We start from the raw sequence: 7,342 nt of genomic DNA, 5'->3' as shown, positions 1-7,342 counted from the left end.
CTTTTTTAAAAAAAATTGCTCCAAAAAAAAACCCTTTTATTTTTTTAATTTAATTAAAAAATTTTAACATCAAATGCATTTTGTTTTGGGGAATAGCTGATTAACAATGTTGTGATAGTTTTAGGTGAACAGCGAAGGGATTCAGTCATACATATACATGTATCCATTCTCCCCCAAACCCGCCTCCCATCCAAGCTAGCACATAACATTGAGCAGAGTTCCATGTTCTATACAATAGGTTTTTGTTGGCTATCCATTTTAAATATAGTGGTGTGTACCTGACCTTCCCAAAGTCCTTAACTATCCCTTCCCTTGAGCAATCACGAGTTTGTTTTCTGTGTCTATGAGTCTGTTTCTGTTTTGTAACTAGGTTCATTTGTATGAACCTTGTAATTGGGCTTCCCTGGTGGCCCAGAGGTTAAAGCATCTGCCTGCAATGCAGGAGACCCAGGTTCAATCCCTGGGCCGGGAAGACCCCCTGAAGAAGGAAATGGCAACCCACTCCAGTACTCTGGCCTGGGAAATCCCATGGATGGAAGAGCCTGGTGGCCTACAGTCCATAGGGTGGCAGAGTTGGACACAACTGAGTGACTTCACTTTCACTTCATCTGTATTATTTCTTTTTAGAGTCCAGATACAAGAGATGTCATATGATATTTCTCTGTCTCTATTTGACTTAACTTCACTCAGTATGAGACTCTCTAGATCCATCCATGTTGCTGCAAATGGCCTTATTTCATTCTTTTTAATGGCTGAGTAAGATTTCATTGTATATATGCACCACATCTTTTCCATCCATTCCTCTGTCAGTGGACATCCAGATTGCCTCCATGTCCTGGCTACTGCAAACAGTGGTGCAATGAACATTGGGGTGCATGTATCTTTTGGGGCAATGTTTTTCATTGCATATACTCTCTTCTAAAGCAGGGTGTTATATCACTACTATTCTTCTTTTCAGTTCATTCTTTACCTTCACTTTTCTTCACTGCATCTTCTCATTCATTTCTCCTCCCCTCCAGTTATCTCCAATGTTTTCTAACCAATTTCTGCTTTTCTCTTTGCTTCATTGATCCTTTATTCTTGTTAGCTTCAGTTACTAGCTCTGGACAGGTAACTCTGCCATATATCTTTACTAATTCAACTTTCCTTCTCTACTTTCAGATAGGCAATTTTACCAATGTACTCAACATCAACACAGGGCTTTAAATTAATACCACACAGGTTTACATCTCATTTCACAGCATCATAGTTCAAAAATGAGTTCATGATTTTTATTCCTACAACAAATCTACTGCTTCTTTTGTGTGGTGCACATTAATTTTATTAGGTGAATTCTCCCTAAAGTAACTAGTAGGTTCTTAATAAATATTTGCTAAAATAGATTATGGGACTCATTAGAAAAGACCCCGATGCTGGGAAAGATTGAAGGCAGGAGGAGAAGAGGACGACAGAGGATGAAGTGGTTGGATGGCATCACCGACTCGATGGACATGAGTTTGAGCAAGCTCTGAGAGTTGGTGATGGACAGGGAGGCCAGGCGTGCTGCAATCCTTGAGGGTCACAAAGAGTTGGACACAACTGAGCAGCTGAACTGAATTGAACTGATGGGATAAATATTTAATCATGAGCACATGAGTAGAAAGGTATAGCAATTTTTATTTATAGGATCTCCATTTCAACAGATATTAGTTTAGAGATCAATAGATGTTCTAGATGACATGGTGAGGAGATCAACTGGTGTGAAAGTAAGAGGTTGTATGAAAATCATTTTGATTTTGAGAAACACCTTATAATATTACCTATGACAACTTAATTTCTCCTCCACTTACCTTAATTCAGCTGAGTAAATTTTTCAGTACTGATGATTCAGCCAAGAAAAATTTGGAAAAAATGTTATTTTATAAAATAGAAATGAATATTCGTTATTAAATCTAAATAGAGCAGAACCATCCCTAGGCTTCCACTACTTCTGCCCAGTTCTCACTGTGAACCTTCATGCATGTGGAAGGAGGTGTGCCTGCCCCTCACCATTCCCAGTTCATAAGCACAGTTAATAAGAATACTTTTGTCTCCTCCAGTGAAAAATAATCCAACAAGGAGACACATATGTGCTGTGAATAATAACTAATTAGATTTCCCTTAAGAGCAATGATGAAATTTGTTGAGGAATGATGAAATACCTTGGGGTCTGGAGTATCTCATAAGCAATTAATGTATATTAATGATTGCTCAGAAGCCCAAAACAAGGGAAAACAAAACAAATCTCCTTAAGAGAATTTATCAATTTCAAAAGTCAGCTCCTTTTGTCCATTTTGGATTGAGACTAACATCATCATTACTATTACTCCTTATAAGTGAGGCAAATAGGAGTGAAAATAATTATAGTGGTTTTATATTGTGCTTTACTAATCATATACATTTTTGGTATGTTATGTCTTATTGATCCTTAAAAACTTTTAAATGGATGTTACTTCTTTTTTTTATGTGGATGGAAACTGGGTATCATAGAAGTTTTGTGACAAGCCCTGCATGACCAAGTGAAGCACTCGTCTACATCTTCTGACTCCACGATTTGTTTTTTAGTTGAATGTATATTATAAGTAATCTAATGGTTTGAAATGTAATTGACAAATACATTTATGATTTCAGCATAGAATAGCAATTTATCAAAATGAAGGAGAAGAGAAAGAAATATAATGGATATAAAAGTAACAGACATACCTATGATAATGATCAATGGAGGTAAACTTAGAAACATAGTGTAAAATTTAGAAATGTTGCTTCTTCCATTCATAATACATTTTACAGTGTAACCTACTGTAACTACTACTAGACATGGGTTACAAAAACAGCTTTGCCTAGTTTTCCTTCCTGAAGGTTTATTTTGTAGGAGCACGGTGTATCAGTCCTGTAATGATCTTAGAGACTGATGATCAATGAAAGTAAAAATTTCAGTGATCTCCTAGTTAAATAAGAACTTCCCTGTTCTTCTCTCAGAAATAAACCCAAAATTAATAAATAAAATAAAATACAAAAATCTAAGATACATCTGAAAATTAGAACAATTAAATAATGGTTTCTGAAACTAGAACAATCAAAGGGGGATACTTAAGATAATGTCCATCATCACTGAACTCAAAACCAACTGAAAAACCAACTTCCTCTAAACAAGTGGGAAGGTCTGGAGAAAACAACACCACCACCAAAAAAGAAAAAGAAAACAGTACAGCTATCTGTCTCTTGTTATAACAACAGGAGGAGAGAATGAAGATTGGTGTTATCAATTATCCTGAATCTCTTTATGGAGTCTATGAAAAGCAGAAATAGAAATCATGGAATTAAGTCTCTTTTGAAACAGGTAGTTTATTGTTGAAAGAGTGAATAGAACAGACTTTGCATTATAGCAAATCTAGGGTGGAAAATCTCAACTATCTTTGAAATATAATTGACATATAACATTATCTTAGATTCAGCTGTACAGTATGATTCAATATTTGTATGTATTGTAAAATGTTCACCACATAAGTCTAGTTAACACCTATCACTACAAATAGTTACAATTTTTTCCTTGTGATGAGAACTTCTACTGTGATGAGAAGTTGCTACTGTCTTAGCAACTTCTAAATATGCAGTATAGTATATTAACTGTAGTCACTGTGCTGTACATTATGTCAATATTTCCATGATATTGATTTTATGACTGGAAAAATCTCAATTGATTGAGAAAAAGTAAAGGCCAAACCTGGTGGCTCAGATGGCAAAGAATCTGCCTGCCATGTGAGAGACCTGGGTTCAATCCCTTGGTTGGCAAGATCCCCTGAAGAAGGGAATAGCAACCCACTCCAGTATTCTTGCCTGGAGAATCCCGCAGACAGAGGCGCCTGGTGGGCTACAGTCCATGGGGTCACACAGAGTTGGACACGACTGAGCAACTAACGCATACACACATACCAAAGGCCAAAGTAGCTCTCATACACATTTAACCTGTGTCATGGTGTTTTTGCTGTCAACAAAGATTGCTATGAGCGAGGTCTAGGACAAGGATTAGCCTCTTCTCCAACATGAATCTCCTATAAATATTTGGTCTAGGAAAGTAAAAACTGATATAGTTAATGATGAATAATCAAAAGGAAGTCAAGATTTTATACAAAAGATTTATTACTGGCCATATGCAAAATACTAAAATATGAAACCAAGAAAGTAATGACAGATGAGGAATATTCATTACAAAATACTGTGTTGGAAGTAAGAACTCTAACCAAATATAATGTCATTATTGCTAAAAAGGCATCCATAAAATTGTGACTGACAGTATGAAACTATAACACAAAAGAGAAGAGCAAAAATCCATGACAAATAAATGGCAAAATAGCAAAGTTGAGATTGTATCATGAATTGGCAGAACTCAGGTCAGAAATAGAGGGGAAAATTGAAAATCAAAAAGAAGAAATAAAAATTAAAATTATAAAAATAGAAAGGAGAATAGACATTGAATCATAGAAGGAAATAAATAACACAGTATTGTTAAAACCAAGAAAAAATAACCAACAGTGCAAAATCAAAATTATAATAAACTGTGCTTTACAAATTATAAAAGAATATATAGATCTACAGACTAAAAAATTCTCACTTTATTTCAGCTAAAAAATACATTTAGTGGTAAAAACCCTAGTAAGACTACTAGATTTCAAAGATAATAATCTTTTTAAAAAAAATTGAAGCATCATTGATTTAGAATGTTGTGTTAGTTTCAGGTATACAGCAAAATTATGTACTGACTAAGCTTACACTCTCAGTCGTGCCTGACTCTCTGCAACCCTTTGGGCTGTAGCCTGCCAGGCTCCTCTGTCCATGGGATTTTCCAGGCAAGAATATGGGAGCGGGTTGCCATTTCTTATTCCAGGGAATCTTCCTGACCCAGGGATTGAACCTGCGTCTCCTGCATGGCAAACGAATGAGCCAACAGGGAAGTTATATATGTATGTGTATCTATATATATATATATAGATAGATAGATATACTTTTTCAGTCTTTTCCATTATAGATTATTACAAGACAGTTCCCTGTACTATACAATAGATCCTTGTTGTTTATTTTATATAGTAATGTGTATCTGTTCATCCCAAACTCCCAGTTTATTCCTTCCTTCCACTTTCACCTTAGTAACATGTTTGTTTTCTAAGTCTGTGAATCTGTTTTTGTTTTGTAAAGTTCATTTGTATCTTTCTTTAGATTCCACGTATAAGTTATATCATAGATTTGTCTTTGTCTGCTGTACTTCAGTTAGTATGATAATATCTAGGTCTCCAGGTCCATCCTTGTTGCTAAAACTGGCATTATTTCATTCTCTTTTACAGCTGAGTAATATTCCATTATATATATATATATATATAAAAACACACACCACATCTTCTTTATCCATTCATCTATTGGCAGACATTTAGATTACTTCTATGTCTTGGCTATTATAAATAGTGTTTCTGTGAACATTTAAGTACATGTACCTTTTCAAATTAGCATTTTTGTCTTTTTCAGATTTATGCCCAAGAGTGGGATGGCTGAATCATATGGTAACTATTTTTAATTTTTTAAGGAACTTCCATAATGTTCTCCTAGAGAAGGAAATGAAAACCCACTCCAGTATTCTTGCCTGGAGAATTCTATGCACAGAAGAGCCTGTTGGGCTACAGTCCGTGGGGTCACAAAGAGTCGGACAAGACTGAATGACTAACACACACAACACATAATGTTCTCCATAGTGGCCGCACCAGTTTGCATTCCCACCAACAGTGTAAGAGGGTTCCCTTTTCTCCACAACCTCTCCAGCATTTATCCTTTTTAATAATAGCTATTCTGACGGTGTGAGGTGATACCTCACTGTAGTTTTGATTTGCATCTCTGTGATAATTAGTGATATTAAGCATCATTTCCGGTGCCCATTAGCATGTGTATGTCTTTGAAGAAGTGTCTATTTAGGTCTTCTGTCCATGTTTTGATTTGGTTTTTTTTGTTGTTGTTGTTCCAATTGAGCTGTATGAGCTGTTTGTATATTTTGGAAATTAATCTCTTGTCAGTAGGATCATTTGCACCTTTTTTCTCCCAGTTTATAGGTTGTCTTTTTGTTTTGTTTATGGTTTCCTCTGCTGTGCAAAAGCCTATAGTTTTAATTAGATATTATTTGTTTATTTTTGCTTTTGTTTCCATTACTCTAGGAGACAGATCCAAAAACATATCGCTACAATTTTTGTTAAACAGTATTCTGCCTATGTTTTCCTTTAGAAGCTTTATAGTATCTGGTCTTACATTTAGATTTTTAAACCATTTTGAGTCTATTTTTGTATACAGTGTTAGAAAATGTTCTAATTTCATTCTTCTACAGGTAGCTGTTCAGTTTTCCCAGCACTACTTATTGCAGAGACTATATTTTCTTCATTTTATAGTTTTGCCTGCTTTGTCATAAATTAATTGACCATATATATATGGGTTTATTTCTGGACTTTCTATTCTATTTCACTGATGTTTGTGTCTGGTTTTGCTCTGGTACCATACTGTTTTGATTACTGTAGCTTCCTGATCAATCAGATAAAAGGAGTTATCATTTGAAAGGTACAAGTCAGGCTGGCCCCAGTCTTCTTCAATATAATAGGAAGAGCAAATCTTGCAAGTATTTAAATGAAGATGTGTGAGTTTAATTTTATTCCTGTAAATATTCTCCTTTAAACATAGAAAGAACAATACTAGCAGAAAGAGAACAGCACAGTTACTATGAATTCATTAAGATAATGGAATAGAAAATTAATATACAGAAATCCATTTTTTCATATACATTAACAACATGTTAGGAAAGATAATGTAAAAAAATTGCATTACAATAGCAAAACGAAAACAGCAAAACTTTATAGCAAATGTAGAATCCATTAATAATGAAACCTTTAATTAAACTATTGAAGGAAACAAAACAAAAATTGAAAAGCTGGAAAAATTACACTACACTATGTTCTTCAGTTCAGTTTAGTTCAGTCACTCAGTCGTGTCTGACTCTTTGCGACCCCATGAATCACAGCCTCCCTGCCCATCACCAACTCCCGGAGTTCACTCAGACCCACATCCATCGAGTCAGTGATGCCATCCAGCCATCTCATCCTCTGTCGTCCCCTTTTCCTCCTTCGCCCAACCACCCCCAGCATCAGAGTCTTCTCCAAAGAGTCAACTCTTCGCATGAGGTGACCAAAGTACTGGAGTTTCAGCTTCAGCATCATTCCCTCCAAAGAATACCCAGGGCTGATCTCCTTCAGAATGGACTGGTTGCTGTCCTTACAGTCCAAGGGACTCTCAAGAGTCT

Source organism: Bison bison, unplaced genomic scaffold, assembly GCF_000754665.1.
Source record: "Bison bison bison isolate TAMUID 2011002044 unplaced genomic scaffold, Bison_UMD1.0 scf7180017863822, whole genome shotgun sequence".
Classification (NCBI taxonomy): Eukaryota; Metazoa; Chordata; class Mammalia; order Artiodactyla; family Bovidae; genus Bison; species Bison bison.
This window is presented reverse-complemented; position numbering follows the sequence as displayed.